Source organism: Poeciliopsis prolifica, unplaced genomic scaffold, assembly GCF_027474105.1.
Source record: "Poeciliopsis prolifica strain line A6 unplaced genomic scaffold, Auburn_PproV2 SCAFFOLD006, whole genome shotgun sequence".
NCBI classification, from domain to species: domain Eukaryota; kingdom Metazoa; phylum Chordata; class Actinopteri; order Cyprinodontiformes; family Poeciliidae; genus Poeciliopsis; species Poeciliopsis prolifica.
The window spans coordinates 18,065,341-18,087,542 of record NW_026562381.1 but is presented as its reverse complement, the minus strand read 5'-3'; the positions used below and the strand labels follow the sequence as shown (position 1 = coordinate 18,087,542).

The following is a 22,202-nucleotide window of genomic DNA, read 5'->3' as shown; positions in this document are numbered from 1 at the left end:
TGTTAATTTGTGAACAGTTTAAAATTTGGAGAGAACTGCAGATTTATGTCCAGCACTTCAGTTATTTACTCCATTTCTTTTTACAGGTAGAAAGCAGTTTTTAAATTTCTTTTAAAGGATTTATTTGGCCTTCATTTGAGAGAGTTGATCATCCAATTGTCCCAAAAGTTATAAATGATAATGTTGTTTTGAGATCATTTTCCAGTAATATAATATAAATGGAATAATAATAATCAACAAACTTTAACATCCAATAAACATTTAACACTGGAACTGGGAGACATTCAGAATAAATATAGAATACTACAGAAACAACAGATAAAATGAATTATGGAGAATCTGTAAACAAAACTGTCCTTGAAGAAAAGAGCGAGTTGAAACCAAAAACTTTTATCCTCCAGTTTTTGGTAGAACCAGAGAAAAGAGACAAACGATGCAGGATGAAATTATTGAGCTTGTTTTAATTCATCATGCCAGTAATTTGCCGAGTCACGAGGTTTTGCATCATTAACTGCTAAGAAGCATTAAAAAAATATCCATGTGACCAAATATTGAGGAAATCGTCTCTATTATTGATGGAAATCAAATAAAGTCAATTTTAGCCCAAAATGACATAAAAATCTTATTTTTATCTGATGTAAAATGAAAACCAGTTCGCTCTGGAGAGATTTCGTACCGGTGTGAACCTTCTTCACAAACAGAAACAGACAGAAGATCCCGGAGGAATCGGCGACCCGGAGCCCCTCTGTGCAGCGGCTGGGAGCCGATTCGCCGCAGGACGGCGATTCGCCGCAGGACGCTTTGCTCCCGCCCCCAGTGCAGCCTCGCGTCTGATGCAGCTGGGAGATGATCGGTTATGTCATCACAAGCTCCTCTTCGGCTCTCATTTCTTCCTCTGGTCATTTCTCCTCCTGCCTTCCTCACTGCTTCCTCTTCCTCCTCAAACCTCCCACTTCCTGCCCTCTTACATAAGACACGTGGATCAGTGTGGATGTGTGCTTACACATCTACGCTCTGCTCTTCTATTCACATAAAACTCCAAGATACAGGAGAACAAATCTCAGGAACAGTTGCTTCAGTTTTGGTTTAATTAAACCAAAATTGTATGAAATACATGTATTTATATTTTCATTGTTAGCCTGTAAATCTGTTCAAAACTCAAGTGGCAGTTTTAGCTTCACCTGGTAATCAAACACATTTCCATTAAGCTACTTTGGTTTCCAGTTACTAATCAGTTAATCCAAAAAATACTCCAAGGATCAGCCCTGCACTGCGAGCGACAAATTTGCAGAACTTATGCAATTAATCAATTAGCCATCAGAATAATCACTAAAACAATTGTTATATAGAGCTCTGATGCTTTGTCTAAGGAGTGAAGGGAAAGTTGTCCAGCTGACACTAGACACAAAACGTCACATCTCAGAGGCTGACAGACTGAAGGAAAGTTCAGTGGAAGGAAAAAGTGTGGCAGGTAACAGAAACTTTAAGGGGAATCCGAAGTGCCGAGTCCAGACCCACATGTGAATGTTAATGTTTACTGGTCTGTTTCTGGAGACTGAAACAACAAGTGTTTGAAATATATGACTCTGTGGATCAAATCTACTTAATACGATGAATGTTTTGGAATAAATCCATTTTCTAATGAATCACTTTTGTAATGGTAATTCAACTCTAACAGGCTATTATATCTATATTATTATAGATATAATAATATCTATAATAATATAGATATTATTATATAGATAATAATATCTATATTATTATCTATATAATAATATCTATATTATTATATAGATAATATAGATATAACAATATCTATTTATTATATAGATAATATAGATATAACAATATCTATATTATTATATAGATAATAGATATAACAATATCTATATTATTATATAGATAATATAGATATAACAATATCTATATTATTATATAGATAATATAGATATAACAATATCTATATTATTATATAGATAATATAGATATAACAATATCTATATTATTATAGATAATAATCTATAGATAACTAGATTTATTATCTATGTTATCTATAACATAGATAATAAATCCTCCCAGAAGTTATTGCAATAAATAATAATATTGTTGTTTTCAGACCATTTTCCGGTAATATGGTGACATAATCAATAACCTTTCAACTCTAATGAACATCTGACACTGAAACTGGAGGATTTTGGATATTTAAATGAACAAATAACTGCAGTTTTTCCTAGAATGAAGCAGACGTCCAAACTACATATTAAAAACAAACTAAAGTAGAAGCGATAAAAGAGGTAAAACTTTGTTCACAATGAGAAGATAAAACTGTTTCTGCTCCTCATCGAACGGCAACAGAATCTAATTATTGCTCAGCTTGTTTATTCATAGAGCAGGTAAATTATCAAACAGTGGAAAGTTACAAGTTAACGACTTTAAACGTCCAGTAAGTGGAAAACAGCAGCAGCTGCTGGGTGTCTGTGTGTCTCTGTGTGTGTGTGTGTGTGTGTGTGTGTGCGTGTGTGTGTGTGTGTGTCTCTGTGTGTGTCTGTGTGTGTGTGTGTGTGTGTCTCTGTGTGTGTGTGTGTGTGTCTCTGTGTGCGTGTGTGTGTGTGTGTGTGTGCGTGTCTCTGTGTGTGTGTGTGTGTCTCTGTGTGTGTCTGTGTGTGTGTGTGTGTGTGTCTCTGTGTGTGTGTGTGTGTCTCTGTGTGTGCGTGTGTGTGTGTGTGTGTGCGTGTGTGTGTGTGTGTGTGTGTGTGTGTGTGTGTGTGTGTGTGTCTGGGCGAGGCTCGTCTACATTCTCAGAAGATGTTGGGTCGGCGCGGCTTCCTGGCGGTTCCACGATGCGTTTGTGTGTTCGGGACATTGTGGGTAATTAGTGACTCTGAAGGGTCGGAGCCTTTTGTTCCCAGGTTGAGAAAGGTCAGGAAAGGTCAAGAAAGGTCAGGAAATGTATTTCATAAACAAGAAGGTTATTTCTGTGGAGCATTTACTGAGTCAAGTTACTGATTAATGATGGGAACTCGAGTCACGGCTGTAAACAATCAAAATTAAACCGTCTGGTTTCTGACAAACCCAGAATGCAGAGTTAGCAGCAACATTGGCATTAGGAAGGTTGTGGGTTTGAATCCCAGCCTGAGGGAATTCTGCCTGGGGAAACCTGTGGACCTGTTTACTCATGTCAGGTTTATTCATTCCTCTAAGATCAGATCGTGTGTTTGTGTGTGTGTGTGTGTGTGTGCGTGTCACTATCGTTTTGACACTTAGACAAAGTGTCAACGATTCAGATGTTGGTGCTGATACGTCATGCATCCCGGTCCGGTTGTTCACAGAAAGAGGAGGAGAGCCGACCTGTTCGTTGATGGAGCTGTAGTCGTTGGTGGTGGACACGTCATCGTCCTCCGAGTCGAACAGTCCCTCCTGGTTGTCCAGCAGCTCGGCCAGCACTCTGCTGACCGACTCCTGGTCCTGAATGTCCTCCCTCTCAGCGGACAGACTGAGAACAGACCAGACATTTCAGTCAGGTTTCCAAATTGAGGAAAGGTCAGGAAAGGTCAGGAAAGGTGTTTCATAAATAAGGCCGGTGGTTAGCAGGTCAGAGGCTTCTTACTGAAAGATGTCGGGTCCAAAGACGGCGGCCAGCGCCCCGACGGTCCAGCTGTCTGGCTGGAGGGAAGCCACGCTGGCCAGGAAGCGGCACAGGAAGCGGAGCAGCCCGTAGTTCACATGGGGCAGCTGCTGCAGCAGGTACTTCAGGTTTCTGCACAGCTCCTCCTCATTGCTGTAATCTGCATTCAACAGACCAGAGAGACCTGCAAATGTTCACTGTGCAACAGAAACTAACAGCAGTTCTGGAAAAAGTATTCACACAGATTTATGACCAAAAACGGCCCGTCAGCAATGATCTGCATGACGACGAAATGAATAAAAAGAGGATTAGAGGAGATTATCTGTGCCAGAAACAGCAGCAAAAAGGACACTGCACAGAGGTGAACCATAAATGGAACCAGAGCAAATCTGAAATGGAGGATTTGGTCCCTTAAATCTCAACAAATGAACCTTTATGAGCATTAAAGATGCATTAAAACATTCTGAAAATCACATAATTCAGTTTCAGTTCTGCCATAATTCAGTGACTGAACAATAATCCGTATCGTTGGATCAGTTCAGGGTTATTCTTCAAACGCACCTCAGAAAAGTGTAACATATTTATTTATATTCATTAATAGGACCTATTTTCTGAGACAATGTTAATTTTAATTGTAATGATTTTGTTTGCTGAAGTCAGTAGAAAACTGCATATTGGATCCTCTCAGCTGCTGTCTGGTGGACTATCCCAGAAAAATATTATTTGTATAAGAATCACATCTTCTATGAGATTAACTAATAGTTTATCCTGTTGGTTTGTGAGAAACTCAACTTTATTACCTTTGATCTTTTCCTAATGCTTTATTCTTATAAACAGCCAAAAAGATTAACTTCGCAGCAGCAATCTAGCAAAATGCGCTCGCACCGTTTTTATCTTTATTTCTTGATATCCTTTTTCAATCATGCATTACTTTTATAACTGCAATGACAAACAAAGAGGACAAAAATAAAACTACCCTCCTTTTCTGTACTGTTTCTATATGAGCTCATGTACTAACTGGCTGGTGGGACGGATCGTTCTGTGGCAAGAATCAGCAAACGGTTAAGTTACCGAGAGGCAAAGTGTCTGATCGGACGCTGCGTCCCTGAAGCCCACCTTGGTAGCTGCAGGATGTGTCCCTGCAGAGCCGTCGGTATGACGGGTTCGGGAAGCTCCTGCAGGAAGAGGCGGAGCAAACTGACCGCTGATGCCAGATCGGCCTCCTTCTCCAGCTCCACCTCCTCGCCGCTGTCGTAGCGCTGACGCAGCCAGTCCACTCGCTCCGCGTTGCCGTTAACCAGGAAGAGCCCCTCCAAGTCCAGCCGACCTGATGACCAGACAGACAGCAGCTGTTTACCGGGCCTGCATCTGCATGACCTTCCGAAGAAGGCCATGTTTAAGTTTGAAGCTCATTACAAACACAAGTTGAGAGTTTGGACGGTCCCTTCACAGATAAACCGCCTTCTCTTTGGTTCTAGACTCTGAAGCTGCTGCAGAATCAAATTACCAAAATTATTCTATTTAATCCCTGTATCCAGATTCTGAGCACAGAAACTCTGAAATACATAAAAATACGGACGTGAAACTTGCTGCCTCTGTAAACTTCAGGGCCAGCAAGTTTTATGAAACAGCAGGAAAAATTCTGCATTTTGAGAAATAAAAGTCCAAAGCAGTTTTACTTTGGACTTTTATTTAATTTTTTACAAAAGTCTTAACTGGCGGATTTGCCTGTTTTCCCAGTATGAGGATAATTAATATGTTTAGAAGAGTAATTTTGTTCTGTTTAAACTTCATAGTTTTTGTTTTGGTTGTTTCATTTATTTTGGATATTTCCAGTTGCAGTGTAAATATTCTTTGGAAATTAAAGTTTCTTATAAAGGTATTATATCTTTGAGAGGGTGACTTGCATTAAGATGCTATTATCATTTCATTGGTTGAAAATGGTCTTAAAATGTCGATAGTGAAGCTTTTGCTTAAGTTAGAACTCAGATTCTTAGTTTGCACAATGTTTGAGTTCTTCAATAAAAATAAAATGTTCTGTTAAAGCCAAACAGAAAATGTTGCTCTGCAGCTATTTTCCACACTTGGAGTTAATAAATGTTGTTAAATTGAAAAAAGTGGAAATCAGAAAGATAAAAGAGGTCAAATTTGGAGAATAATGAGAAAGATTTCTTGTAGCTCTAAAGCCGTTTCAAACGTCTAAAAATAGAGGCAATGCATAGAGTCACCATTTTAACATGAGGATTATGAAATGGCTTCTTTCTGCCGCCTGGTGTCTGATCCATTAGTGATCAGAAGCCTAAAAGGAATCCTGTGGACCAGATTTTCACACAGCTGAACGCATGAAGTGCAGCGGCTCGACGACAACAAGGGAGAAAAACGAACCGTTTCTGTGGCTTCAACATAGGATTCCTACGTTAGCCTTCATACGTTAGCATGAAAATGTACCAAAACAAAAAGACACTTTTCATCTTTCTTTTCCATTCACTGAAATGAATGTAAATAACAGCCAGTAAAAGCTGAGGCATCGCTCAGTGCAGGACAGATTAACGCTGATGACTCATTAACGCTTCAGATGAGGCTCCTTACATAACTTCACACGGCTGAACGGCGACTGGGTCACCAACCTGCTCCACACCTTATTGGGCCTGGACACTTTGTTCCAACTCGGCTCATTCTGCAACAAACTCTGTTCCCACCGACGGTTCCTACTGGACTCACACATTCAGGCTGTCACAAATACTTTCTGGGACAATTAATATTTCAGGAAATTTTCTTATTTTGCTTTCACAGAAGCACCTCATCCTGGATCGAGAGCAGAATGAGTTGTTTTCTTTCATAAGGAGAGCGAAACGTGATCTTCACAGAGCGCTGGGGATGTCTCGGACAATGTCATCTGGCTGGAAGGTTTATAAGGAGCACAGATTACTAATTCATTTTAAATCCTTGCAGGCCACACAGACGGCCGTCTCTCTGTACTTGTGTGGTCTTCCAACCCCAACCTGTTCACTGAACCTGACTGACATCACAAAACAGACCATAAATTAGAATTCAATGAGGCTAATTTGTCAAATTAAGTACCTTTTGAAAATTTACAACTTTTAAACAGATATTAATATATTTTTGCAAGCCCACATTTCTGTTTTTTAAAAGAATAGTTGTTTTAAAATTGGTCTTATGTAATGTTGTTACTTTAATTATGTTTTCACTGTCTGTGGAAAATCATCCCAATTAAATACAAAGGGTTTTAAAGAATCCACTTCATGATAAAGTTCCTGGAATAATATTCTAATTTATTGAATGGATCTGTACACCCAACCTAAATCCACACCTTCGACCTAACCCCGAAAACAAATATGGTTTTATATAGTGGACATGAAAAAATATCCTCACATTGTTGGCGATTTGTCAATTTTTTTTTTTTTTTTTTGCTGTTATTTTACACATTTTAATAGCTAGAAATTAAAAACAGTCTTCCGCTTACCAAATGTTTATTTTAAAGGTACAATTCAGGTCGTTGCAGTTCGAAGTCAGCAGAAAAACAACGTGGGAAATAAAGAGCAGCTGCAGGAAAAGCTCAACCTGCTGCTTATCGCCCAGGACTTTTGATGCATCTGAAGTCAGCAGGTTATGCAATGAAACAGGAAACCGAAGGCGGAGCGGCCATCAGAGTTCAGCTTACATTCTGGATCTCCACGACATACCAGAGGTCAGCAGAGGTCACCAGAGGTCACCAGAGTCACCAGGAACCTTGATCCTGAAAACATCTGGCATTTGTTGTGTGGTGAATGCTAACGCTAGCGCTAGCAGTACCTTGTATTACGTCACTGCGATGACTGAATGGATTTACAGCAATTCTTTTTATAGAAAATATTTCTCATCCATTCATAGATTAACTGGTTCACTTAATTCAGTCGGTTTGTCGTTAAGTAATTGATGAAATCCAAGAAAACTTTTTGCAGAACAACCAGTGGAAACCAACTGTGAAAATGTTTTAAAAAGTAGTTTCCGATTCCTCCACAGAGAAATGAAATCGTCTCACCGTGCTCCTCGATGTACTCCACGATGTGCTTGACCAGCGCAGGAACCTCGTGGCCGCTGACCGTCTGCGCGCACGCCACTTCCTCCAAAGGAACGCCGAAGACCCGCGCGGTGCCGGCCGAGCCCTCGCCCTCGCTGCCTGGCAGCGGAGACACGCTCTTCCTCATGGCCTCTTCCTCCGCCACCTCCTCCTCACCACAATCCCGCTGAAACCTTACGTCTTCGCCAGACAGAAACGTTTCAATGAAGGAAAAATCAACAAGTCAGTCGTCAAAAAGCACATCTGCTAGAAAAGACGTTCACATTAATGATTTAGATCACCGATATGGTGAATCTCAAATCATATTAGCTCTTTACCAAGTTTTAAAATCTATTTATTAATATGTAAAAATGTTACATTAATCCAGAGGCTCTGAGTAGTTCATTTAGGTCTTGCTTGAAAAATGTTAAAACAACAAACCTTTTTCATTATTTATATTTAAATGTATGCGCTTCTTCAAACAAAACTAGAAATACACAATATTACATCTATTTATCTTTATTTATGATTAATAATTTCTAAAATACATAATTAAAATATAAAATTAGTTTGTCGGTGGTTCAACATGAACCAAACTATCTAACAGTTAAATTATTTATGATAAAACACAAACAGAATATGATAAAAATATCTCAATAGTTATATCTTTAAGGTAATTTAATTACATAATTACTGAACTGTCTATTAAATACTAATGCAAGAATTTAAATATTAGATTATTGAATTTATTAAATTAGCTGTGCATACATTTGTAATGAAACAAAAGCATAAAAACATTTAACTTTAGTAGAAACAGCATTAACCCCCAAATAATCAATCATAAATTGTGGACCCTGCACTGCAATTAATAATCTTAAATCTTAAAAAATAACAATAGTAATAAAGATATTTATTCAAGAAATATATTTTCTACATTGTTGCAGCTCTAAAATCAGGATATATGAACTCAGAAAACTAAAAGAAAGAGGATGGAAAATTCTTCTGAGTATAATTACAACATTTATCAGATTTTCTATGGGAGCGTTGCTGCTGATAGAAAGGAGATGTAGTGGACGGGTCGGTACCGTGTAGCAGTGTGTCCTATCCTCTCCTCCTCTGGCCAGTGAACCACTGGACCATCTATGGCTGCTTCAGGTTGTGGCAGAAGATGAGCCGGTAGTTCCTCATTGACAGACCGCTGATCCTCTAGCAGGACTCCCTTTGAGCTTCACTGAGGACACATTCAAGAGAAAACGGACAAATTCAATCTCACAACACGCCTATCACACTGAGCATTTTCTGCTATGGATTTAGAAACAACGTTCTGTAGCCTGTTTCTATTAAGAAGGGAGAATTTTATTCAAATAAAATGTATAATAACATGAACAGTTCATAATATATGACCCACTTTAGGCTGTAAAATCCCAAAAATGTAACATCACGTGCAACACAAACCTTACGCAGACAAAAGCAAATATATTGATAAAAGTCAGATGTAATAATCAGTCAACAGATTTTCTGCTGAATGGCAACGAGGGGTCAAAATGAAAAATGTGACTCCGACTCAGTAATTAACTGCTCAGCTGAGCATTCACACATTTCTCAGTCTATAAAGCAACAGCATGAACCTCAATGCTTTTTTCAGTTTAATGAAAATCAGATTTAAATTAAAGAAAAAATACTTTCCTGTATAAAAGGAGAAAATCTGTAATCTCTCCATTCATAAATCCTGCATAGATTAACAACTTTGCTACACATTTTTCTGTCTGATGAACTGAATGAATCAGAAAGTCCTACTAATCAGATCAGGTTTCAGTTAAAAGCGTTTGCATCTCCCAACCAGGAAAAGACTGATCACTGCTAAACAAACAAAACAAAACTTTACGTTTTTAAAGAATGAAAACAATGGCAAGGTTATCTTTGGGTTTGTCTTGCCAACAAAGTATTAAATGTCAGAATGCATTGTGAACAACATGTTAATAAACTTATCCAGCATTTTCCCAATCCGAGATGGTTATTGTATAGCGTGTCCAGGGCAGCTCAGTGTTTCTGAGTGGTTCTTGTTTTTCCTAAAGCTTATAAACCAACCCTGGTTCCAGGAGTTTGGACTTCACTCATAATGACTTCTGACTAAAAAGCATTCTTCAGCCTCTTTCCCTCCTAAAAGCAGCTAAACTGGCACCTTTAAAGAGGCGGGTAAGCCTCTTTAAAAGCTAAAGAAAATCCCTCTGTTCCTCAGGAAACGTTTGTTCTGGGTCAAACCAGCAGAACTTCAATGCGTTTCTCAAGCCGAATCCTTCTGTTCGATGCAAACTAAGCTGATGTTAAACTCCAACACATGTTGAATATTGTAAGTAGATTATAACTCCCACATATTGAACAGCTGCATCCTCAGTCATTTCTGTATTATATTTAAATGTCAGTGTGCTGAGAGGGCGTCAAACTGGAGTCGAATTGCTTGAAATATTTGCCAATAGATCCGATTCTGGCTCTGGTTCTGCTACTTTAGCAGTAAATAGCCCAAAGTTTTCCCTTTCCAAACACATTGAGACCCAAATGTTTCTGAACTTGAGGCTGAAAAACAGCACAACTCTGCCTCAAGACAAATTTTCTAAAAATTCAGAAGTGGGTGGGGCCAAGATCCTGAGGGGGCGTGGCCAATAGCAGGTGAATGGAGAGGTCAGGTGGGAGTTGGGTCGGGATAACAGAACCGTCAACTTTGTCCATGTATTTAAGCGACTTTACAGACCCCTCTGGAGAACCTTTCCAGAAATCAACAAGCCACAAATCTGGCAAGTTGTTTTAAAAAAAGTCAATACTGATCAGTCCACTGATCCTATTTATTAAAAAAAACTTTTTTCCAAAAACAGTAACTAGCAGCAAAGTAGCAGTAAAAAAACTAAAAACAAATCTGAAAATTATTTTTAAAAAAGCAATAAAAATAGAAGCTGTTTCAAAAAAATTTAAAAACAGTAAGTGGCAGCAAATTTTTCTCTGAAATAGACCAGCAACAAGTCCAGCAACTTTTTTTAAACAAAGAACAACGACCAGCGACAAATCGACCACTTCTTGACAAAAGCAACTAGTGACAAATTTGGGAACTTTTGTTTTTCAAAATTAAAAAAAGTAGCAACATATTTTGCGACTTTCAAATGAAAACTTGTAGCTTCTTTTTCAAAACTTACTAGTGACATACATGGCAACTTTGTTTCACAAAAATGACGAGCAACAAATCTAGCAACTATTTTCTTCTAAAAAAACCCTACAGACTAGCCAATGGGCTCTTTGCACGCCAGTTTCCGTGTTCAGGGAAAATTGCATCTTACAGTCGGTGCTCTCAGGGCGCCGACCCTGAATGAATGAACTTCCTCCATCCGAAGCTCCAACAAGTAACAGGAGAAAGATGTTCTCCTCATTCACAGATACGAAGGTGAGTTTTACTTTAGCATTAGCTTAGCTTATGCTAGTAGGTAATATTCTTCTTGTAAAAATGTGTTATTTAAACAATTGTCATCCATTCTAACGGACAATGTTTGCACCTTATTTTGTACTTGTTGTTAAGTGTATTCTAGGTGTTTCTTGTCGTTAATGCCAAACGGAGAACAGGTAACGGAGAGATTACGGTTCGGTTTTCGCTTCCGAAGCACAACAAGCCCGAAGCTTAGCAGCTAACAGAGCAGCTCTGGTTCTGGTTCAGCTGGTTCTAGTCGGGTTCAGAGTTGTTTTAGAAAAATATGTCCGTGTTCCTCTCTGTTATTTTTTTGTTTTCTGAGTTTTGCATGTTTGTGGTGACGCAGGCCGGTGTTACAGCAGCGTGTGCAGGCGGATCAGTGGCTCGGCTCTCGTTCCCATGCACTCGCTCCTTCAGGCTGAATACAGACGTGATTTCATGGAAATGACACGGGGGGCTCCTGTATTTACCAGCCGTCTCCCCCGGTAGTTCAATGCTGAAGATGCTGGTTTGGAGTCCAGGCTGCAAACTTTGCTGTGCGGCATTAGCTTTAACTGGTTTGGAAATCCATAAAACTTAAAAGCCTATTATATTTTGAAGTCAACAATGTTCATAGTTTTGCTTTATTGGCTTCTGAAATACGACTTTGTCTTTTCTCTCTGCCATGGTAACTCAAAGCGGAAACAAGAGAGCCGCGTTTCGCTCATGCAGATGTGACATCAGCGCGGTTCATGCAAAGTGCTGACGAATCTTGGAACGTCAAATAATAAAATCAAAAATTTGCACCCTAATTTATCCTCAAAACTCATTCACTCCAGATGTGCTTTATGAATTAAATGCAACCTGATTTAATCTGTGTATAAAACTTAGAGATCAGGACGAGACGATGATGATAGGAGAACGCAAACAGTCAGAAATATCGAAAACAAGAGCACAAGAAAAACCAGAATACTGCAAGAAAAGCATGGTTAACATTATCACAGCTGAACTAACTCCAAATATCTTTTTTGGTTAATTCTTTGTGTGGCTTCTGGTTTGTATTCATGCAGCTGATAACGGCTCACTTCCTCCTGACATCTCAACCCAAAAACTCAATTATTTTGTTCTGTGCTTCCATCTAAAGTTAACCGCCTCCAATCTACTTTCATCAGCTAATTAGAGAAGCTATGACCTGTTGTGACGAACAGGAAATCGTCTCTGAACCATAACAAGCTAAAAGTCAGCCATCACACCTACCTTGATCCAGTTAGTTTCCATTAACTGCCCACTGCAGACTGGTGGAGGCAGTAAATTTAATGAGCCAAGTCGATATCAGGTTTCAGCTCGTTTCTAAAAGCAGCACCTGCCCACATTCAGATGCGAAGCCTCAGCAGCGCTCCGCAGGGGGCGGCTTTCAACACAAAGGTCACGGGTTCAATACCTGCAAAACAGCGACGGCACACCTGACCCAAAACGTCCGCGAATCGGTGGTCACCTTCCTACAAACGGCCAAATCCTTTCAGAACCGGAGAACCCGGTTAATCTGAAGCAGCATTTTCCTTCAGAACAAGCTGGTTCAGATTAACCAATGAACTGATTTGATCCAACTACCTAAAATGGATTAAAGCTGTTAAACTACATATTAATGAACAACAAAACGACAGGAAATGACATTTCCAGCAGCAGAATGACTCAACTGGCTGCGCTGGTCCAGATTAAAGCCACAAACATTATTGTCATTAGTTTCAGTTTTATTTGTTGTAAACACAGATTATAAAGTATTGGTAGGATGTTACATTGTGATGCTGTATGTCCAGTTGTTTATTTATAATCGTCCTGATTTTTATTATTAAAGTCCGTAGATTTTCTTGTCTCATGAGAGTCAGTTTCTAACCATGTTGTTCTTTAACTCAGTATATTAACACTATAACATGGTTTTAATTAGAAATGTCAGTAAGTGATATTAAATATTTTTACTTTTTTCAAACATAATCTAATTATTTTGTTCTTGGTTCCTTGTAAACAAACACATTAATTAAAGTATAAATGAATCAGAATAATAAGTCAGATTTCACACAGGAACACCGTCAGGGTGAGAGCGGCTGAGGCATTTCTGCAGCGTGTCAAGCATCTTTACACTTCCCGTTTTCAGCAGAGCCAGGTTGACTTTTCACACACAAACAAGCGCATGAAGCACATGACCAGGAAAGCATGGCGATCCGACACGCAGCATGTGACGCAGAGCCGCCGCGTCACAGGAGGAGCCAAAACATCGCCATGTCAGTGCAGCCTCCTGCAGGGAGCCGAACCACAAAACCAGATTCATGTCACCAATGCGATTGCTTCGCAACAGGTCAGACTGACATCGGTCTGCAGGAAGCTACAACAGGAAGCCCATCGTTAATCAGCTTCTGCTCTACCTGCGCTCACTCAGTGCACCCAAACATTGAGCAACGAGGCTCAAACCGTCAACTTTCTGTTGTCACAACAAAACAAGGGGGAAATGTAACACCTGTTCAACGCTTCCCGCAGCTTCCCGCAGCTTCCCGCAGCGCTGGCTGCAGAGATTCCCCTCGTTAAATCACAGCCGCCGTTGGACTTTACACCCAACAGGGTGATAAAAGTATTCAAGATTTATTCTGCTTTTCCTTTACCTCTGGAAAATACATTTGCTCTCATTGTTGGGTCTTGAAGCAACTGTCCCAATAAATTGTCCCAGAATATTGTTGCTTTGACGCAACGGCATAATAATGCAACATGTTATCAAAAATCAATAGATTCTAATGAACATTTAACTCTGGAACTGGAAGACCTTTTCAATATCCAAAATACATAAACAATAGAAACAACGAGTACAATTATCAAGTCTCTATAAACAAAACAGTCCAGATTTTCCCCAGGGTATTATAAGCCTGGCGGGCCACCAGGCTCAGCTTTTCTTATTTATTTAATCATTTTCTAATGTTGGATTTTTCAAGACTTCATAACTGGTGTTCAGATATTAATCTTCTAATAATGCATAATTATCAAGTGATATTTTCAAATTCCCTGTCAAATTTAAACATATTTAACTCACAACCACGACAGGCTGGATGAATGACCGCCGGGCGCCCCGACCGTCCAGAGCCTTAGACTGGACAGTAACTTCCATACGGTGCAGTCCAACAAAAGACGAATAACTTTTTCTCCAGTGAACTAAAAACGTGACCCATTTAATGCTGCGTCACTTTCTGACAAACCAGATGAAGAAGTGTTTATGAAAATTTTTATCAAATGAGTTAAGCTGAGCTCATAAATAGTTCATCACAAACGCAGCAAAGACAATACGTTCACTACCTTATTATAGTAAATCAGAGCTAACAAGATGTTGGTTTAGTCAAAGTAAAATGAGGTCAGGAGTGGATAGCAGGACGTCAGATGTTTGGTTCACCAGCCAACATTTGTTTCCATCTGTGTGACTGTGATTCTACTTTAAACAGAAAGAACGAAGCAAACCTTGTCAGTTGGGCTGCAAAAAAATAAGAAAAGCAATTTTATGCAAAGACTGGAGGAGAAACGAGCGGCAGGACAAACAGACGTGTCAGGAAGACGAGGAGAGACCGGCAAGAAGTCAGCAACCGGAAGAAAACTCCGTCTGAGGTCGGCTGCTCTAACCTACTTTATTCTGCCGGCCGTCTCTGATGAATCAATAACCAGCTGCTGCTTCCAGCACCTCGCTCTTGCACACCATGAACCATATTTCCCTCATTCATTTTAAAGATGAAGAGAACAAGCAACAAAGTTCATCTTTCTTGTCAAATGTTTGTCCTGCGTAAACCAAACAGCTGATTAAAGGAAGTCCTGCAGGATGAAAAACAGGGACCTACAACCTGCAGACCTTCTGCAAGGGACCTCCATAACTGGATAAAAAACTGAATTTCCATAATAAATTACACTGGAAGTACCACTAACACTTTTTTAGATGTGCACGGCTTTTCCCAGAATTTTCCATCAACAAGTGAAAGCAGCTAATGTATCATCTTCCTTTTGTTTTAAGGTTTCCAATAAGGAGACAAGTTTGATTTAGCAGGGCGAAGCATAAAACGGCTCTTTGGATCGTAAAGTTTGCTCTACAGCATGTCGTTTTATTTTTTTGTCTGAGAGAAATATTTCAAACACAGAAGAAAAAACTTCTGAAGGCCAAATTTCTAGACCTTCCTGTTAGAAACATTTGTTGAAACATTTTTAGTTGCTTTGGTCAGGCCAGTAAATGCTGAAGCGTTCTGAGCAGAAAGAGCCTGAAACGCCCACAGCTGAAACATAAACGCAGCTCTATGTTCACTCTGTGGGAGTGGAGGAAAGCAGCTCTCTGTTTGCAACATTTGCATCAAGTTTGGTTTGAAAGAAAGCCTGCAGTTGGGTTCGGGCTGCAGCGCTTTAACTTTACAAACGGACATAAAAACTGGAGGTTGAACCACTAAAAGCTTCACAAAAACTTTATTTCCTCTGTCGCATCTTAAAATATCTTCACACTATTTGAAGAGGAACTAGATTTTAATTTCCTTTTACAAACACCAGCTCATAGCTGACTGGTTTGAAGATAAAATATTTTTAGGTATGAGGCAGTTTATTCATCATTAGCGTCAGTCAGAGCAGAAAACAAACTTAGACTGTTGCATTAAACTTAGGGCCAGGGCTTTAATGCGTTCATTTTCATTTATTAGACCTCAGCATGTTAAACAGTAAAAAAGACAGCAAAGCAATTAATTGCATTTATTTTTTAAATACAAAGGTTCTGGCCAGGAACCTTTGCATTGTGTTTCTGATGCACATAAATCTGATGCACATCTACTGCCAGCAGTGATGGAGGGTTAGCTTAGCGGTATAAATAACATGTCTTTATGTGACTGGTGTCCTAAAGAAGCACATGACAAGTGGGAATGTTATCCAGGAGCAGCTTTTGTGTTTGTGGGGCCAAACTGAAGTCATTTACTAAACTAAACCAGCAGAATTAATATCGGCCCAAATTTATTTATATGAATAGTAATATTTGCAGTCCTGATAGAACCAGGCTAGCTCTGAGTTAAAGCTGCATTCCTGCAGGAAGCGGGACTCAAACCAGAAAACAGAAAAACGAGGCTGAATAAAGAGTCTGAAATAAGGAAACACTGAAGCCAGAGCTGAGATTCAGCTGAACAGAAAAACTCTTGTTTTACCGTCTGTGTGTGTTTTTGTTGGTGTAAACAATGGATGAAAACACAAGCTGTGAAGCAGACTGAGCAGCAAGCAAACCATGACGCTGCAGTTTCATCGTCTCACACGGACGACAGGAAGCCGTTCAGTCGCTTTCATTAACACACACACACAGATACACACACAGATACACACACAGATACACAGAGATACACACACAGATACACACACAGATACACACAGATACACAGAGATACACATACACACACACACAGAGATACACACAGAGATACACACACAGATACACAGAGATACACACAGATACACACACACACAGAGATACACACACACACACAGAGATACACACAGATACACAGAGATACACACATACACACACACAGATACACATACACACACACAGAGATACACACATACACACACACAGATACACACACAGATACACACACAGATACACAGAGATACACACACAGATACACACACAGATACACACACAGATACACAGAGATACACACATACACACACACACAGAGATACACACAGAGATACACACAGATACACAGAGATACACACAGATACACACACACACAGAGATACACACACACACACAGAGATACACACAGATACACAGAGATACACACATACACACACACAGATACACACACAGATACACACACAGATACACACAGATACACACACACACAGAGATACACACACACACACAGAGATACACACAGATACACAGAGATACACACATACACACACACAGATACACATACACACACACACAGAGATACACACATACACACACACAGATACACACACACACAGAGATACACACATACACACACACACAAAGATACACACACACACAGAGATACACACATACACACACACAAAGATACACACAGATACACACACACACAGATACACACAGATACACAGAGATACACACATACACACACACAGATACACATACACACACACACAGAGATACACACACACACACACACACACACACACACACACACACACACACACACACACACACACACACACACACACACACACACACACACACACACACTCTCTCTCTCTCTCTGCCCTACAGCCTCAGAATAAACACATCAGGCTCGATGCTTGCAGATTGTTTCAAACGTTCCTGTGCAGCGAGAGCCAGAGTTCAGCGACTGATCTGAAAATGCAGCGACTCGGATCTAAACGTCTGCAGGATCTGAACCTTCGATCTGCTGCCAGGAAGCCGACTTAGCCGCCCTGAGCCCAGTTCAGCCTGATCCATTAGGTCGGGTTGGAATTGGTGTCAGCAAGGGCACCGAGGAAATCAGCCACCAAACTGCTTCAGTCACACACAAACCTTGACCTGCGTTTAAAAGCACAGCGTGTTTAATGAAGGGACTTTCCAAACCGACAATCTGAATGTTTCGGTCTCATTCATAAACATCCTCCTGCTATTCTGGAATAAGTTAAAATGCAACAAATGTGGATTCCTGGGAGAGTTTCAGAGGAAACTGACAAATAATTACATTAAAAATAAGAAAAATCCTTCCAGATACATAGATCACCAAAAATGATGCAGGATTTTTTTTTTTATCAAACTGATGAGATAAAACCCAGTTTGCGATAAAATATTTTTTTAAATAAGTTAAAGCGTATTAAATGTCTCTGAGTTTTTAAGATAATTCATGTGACGTCTGTAACTGCAGACGCTGAGCGCCTTAAACACGATCTCACCCCAGATTACTCAATCCAGCCATCTGCTCAGGAACGCAAGCTGCCAGACCAAAACGCAGATCTGAGAGGATCCAGACAGGCGTCCGAAGCTGCTGGGTTTCCACAGCCAAACAGTGAAAGCTGCTGTTTCATAGAAATGTTTCCGTCCGTCATCTGAAAGGTTTAAGCCTTCATCGTTCCAGAGCGATGAAGAGCGATGAGTCTCCTGGAGGAGAACATCCTTCAGTTATCAAGCCAAACATATCAACAGAAACTGATGATGTCTGCAAACTTTAGTTTTAGTTCCAAGAAATTATCAATATCAATTGGAAACATTCGAGATGTTTTCCAATAAACTGCTGTGAAAAAATACTTTGAGATTATTAAGATATGGTGACTTTCACACTGTTACAAAAGCGATAGAGACAAATCAGCGACTTACAAAAAGTGACTAGTGACAAATTTATCACTAGAAGCTGCAGCTAGATGCTTGCAGCTTATAGCTGCAAGCAAATGAAGCGACGTTTAGAGCGACTAGCAGCAGATCGTTTCCTCCATCCGGATCAATCAGTGACTCGCCCAAAACGGTTTTATTTCACAAATACTTAAAAAACAAAGAGCTTTGGCCCAAAACATGAACTTCTGATAACTATTCATGTCTTCCTCTAAATAACATGAATGTTGTTCATGTTTAGGACGAATGATTGAAACAACTGCCTTAAATCCTGATGTTAATGATCATAAAGGTCCAGCTGGTCCCTTTGCTGCTGACTAAATAAAGCTACTTACTTCTACTGAAGGCTCAGATCAGAAACTGCTCGCCGTCTCAAGGACCCGATGAAAACGTCCCAGACAGATGAGATTCCTTTGTTTCATCGCTGCCTTGAGTCTCAAGCGCTCACTTTCAGGAAAGGAAAAGGACATTTAAGCCCTTTAATATTTACAGATAAAAATGCCAGAATGTGAGTAAAAGAAGAGCATTTTGTGCTCCAGGGGAAGCCTGCGTTATATCAACACCCTGACAGGCCGTCTCCATTTACACAATCCCTGCCCGGTCAGCGCCGCGCGGCGGGAAGCCGCCTGCGGCTGGTTTTGGCCGGATTCTGGATTCCTACAGCTACTTTCTCAGTATCACAATATCTCCATCTTTACTTTGGTTCCCATCAGTGGGTTTCCATCTGATGGATATGATTTTTAAAAGATTTCTGGGTAATAAATATACAGTATGCGTGTAATTATAGATCAATGTTTAGCACCTAAAGACAAATGATGCTTTATGGGAATAAAAACGTTATTTTAGGCGCAGACACAGCAGACAGGGATTATAAGTGGTGACTTCCTGTTTGGCCTGTTTATGGGTTAGCTTGAGGCTAAATCAGCCACAGATTGACCGACCAACTGTTGAGGACGAACGGCAGCTGTGGGATTACAGCGCCGGTGCAGTTGTTGTGTTTGCACACCAGATTTCCTTCCACATAAAATCCATTTCTCTTCTTACACGTCTTATCTACACGGTGGGCGGCTGAGAGCCTCCCCTCTGCGGCGTTCTGCATACGTGAGATTGTTCACATAAAGGTCAACAAGTTCAACTTAGATACTGTCAGAGTGTGAAGGTCAGTCGCTTTAGTGGCGCCGCATTTCATGGCTTACATACGATCAAACACAAAACAGTTTCCCGTAAGCTTTTACTGAGCTTTAACTGAAAGACACTGAGCCACAGAAACTCAAACTGGAAGTAAAAAATGTTCATTTTCCAAATCTGATACAAGACTTGTATTTATGATCAAACATGGAGTTGAATATTTTAAGGCTGACGGAAGTAAAATTCCTTTATAAAAGTCTAAATTTAACAACTTTGTTTTTGGTTATTTTATACCAATTAGAATTGATAAAACAAATAATTATGTTACGTGCTCATCTGTGAGACGAGTCGGTGAAATTATTGTTACGGTCAAATTACGTTTCATAATAACTTCTTCTGATGCTCATATTCAGGGTTCGTCAAAAAAGGAAAGGAAAAACGAAAGAAAGAAGGAAACGAGAGAGAAAAAGAGCAAGAAAAAAGAAAGTAAAGACAAAAAATGATAGAAAAAAGAAAAACAAAAAGAAATTAACAAGGGGAAGAAAGAAAATAAAAAGAGAAAAGAAATAAACAAGCAAAGAAAGAAAAAGTTTTAACCCATTTAGAAAACAAGCATCTGAAATATTCTCCCAGACTTTAATTAGTTTTTCTATTTTCCTATAGCTTCTAAAATACAGAAAGCAAATCCACATTAAACTGTCTTGGTTACAAATATTCCCAGATCAGCTCCAACATTTATGGCTCAGTCTGCAGCTCTGATTAGATGTTCGCCATAAAGAGATAATTTAATCTGAACTGCCTTTGTGTTCAAAACACTTTAATTATTTACAGCCACAATTCATCTGAATATCTTTACTGACCAACACAAAAACATTTCTGCTGATGTTTTTCCATTTTTCAGCCATTATTTTTCTAGATTTTGATCTACTGGCATCAACTTTACAATTAGCATTCTGTAGCATTAGCCCTCAGTCGCTCTCTGTGTTTTCTCTACAAACCTCACTTTGACTCAAAACGCTCAAAAGTTTAAAACTCCATGATGTTCAATGAGGGAAAGCACTTTGACTTTGTTCTCCATTAATCATGCCTGGTTTTCTGTAACCTGACCCCTGAGTGACCCAGAGTGTCTCTGCAGGCCTCAACATGTCCCGACATGTTGCTGATCAATACATGGCTCTCCACTAAAATCTCAGCATTCGCAATTAATTAACTGCAGTAATTACCACTACCTGGAGGACATATGTTACATGAACAAATCAGAGCATTTGCATTTATATAATGTACATAGAGTCAGTTATTCTAACCAACAGGCAAAACAAGGATCAAAGAAATCCAAACTTTTAGTCACATGAGCCAAGATTGTAAAAACAAAACCAAGCAAATAAAATATTCCAAGTTTTCTTTTTCTTCAAACTGGATGTTATAAATCCAGAACTTTCACAATAATTAGGGCCAAAGTAGATTTAAAAATAGTAGGAAATTTCTGCCAAGAACTCAGAAAATAAAATCACTCAGAATTTACTAGAAAAAAAGTCAAATTTAAACTCAGAAATTTCCCAGTTTCTTGTGGAAATGAATGTTCAAAACATGTTGAGTAAAGTTTACAGCTTAAAGTATCAACACAGGATGAGATCCAGTAGTGCGGATTCCTCCACAGGCCAACCTGAACGTTTTAATCACTTCAATCATTGATCAATTCAAGCATCGGCTTCAGAGACAAACAGCTAAACCAGCTGTGACCCATCTGCAGGTCCAGCCGAGCCGCTCGGGACCAGAACATTCCAGCCCAGACAGAAACATCCGTTCAGGAAGCATCAGCATCTCCAGAAACAGAAAACGAAACCAGCACCGCGTTGATCCACATATCAGCCTGAATGTTTGATTTGATCAGCATTTTAACACCTGAGCAGACAGGTGACTCTACCTGCCGCTGCTTCTCCTCCGGTACAGACAGTCCAGCGACAACATCCCGAAACACCGCGAACAACCGAGTCTGTGCCGCTCAGAGCCTCCTGCGGTTCTGCTCATCATTTCATTTTGTTTCTGTTTTCTCTTCCTGTTAGCTTCGAGATGTGACAGAACTGCCTCTGTGCTGCTAGCCGCTAGCGGTTAGCTCCCAGCCAACACAAATAAACCTCAGAAACCGCTTCAAATTCAAGAGACCTTCGGAATTTAAAGCGAACAGCAAACACAGCCGGAGAAATACAATAAAAATAAACATGAACGTTTTACATAACTGGAAGAACCGGTCCAACACCGTGCTAGCCTAGCATGCTAACACCAGTTAGCGTCTGAGATGCTGAGCAGAAGAAGAGCAGCTAGCAGGGAAGCTAATCGGGTTTCTTACCAGGTCAAAACAAACAGCGCCGCGGAGCAACACGCATCAATTTCTGCGCTTCTTTCTGCGGCTGGCGTCCGAACAGACGGAGACTGCGACGGGCTCAAAGCACACGACGAAGAAATATCGTCGGGAACATCGCAAAAACGCTTCGAAATTACAGCGGTTCCTGGTTTCCCTTTTTCTGCTCGGACTGGCTCAGATGCCCGTTTGCAAGTAGAGAGACTCGCCTCCTTTCGCACACAC

General features: G+C 40.0%; 1 pseudogene; it reads right to left on the bottom strand.

The window, feature by feature from the left end:
• Positions 1 to 22,202, bottom strand: part of LOC129360661 (protein FAM13B-like) — a 53,917-nt pseudogene extending 31,715 nt beyond the window's left edge.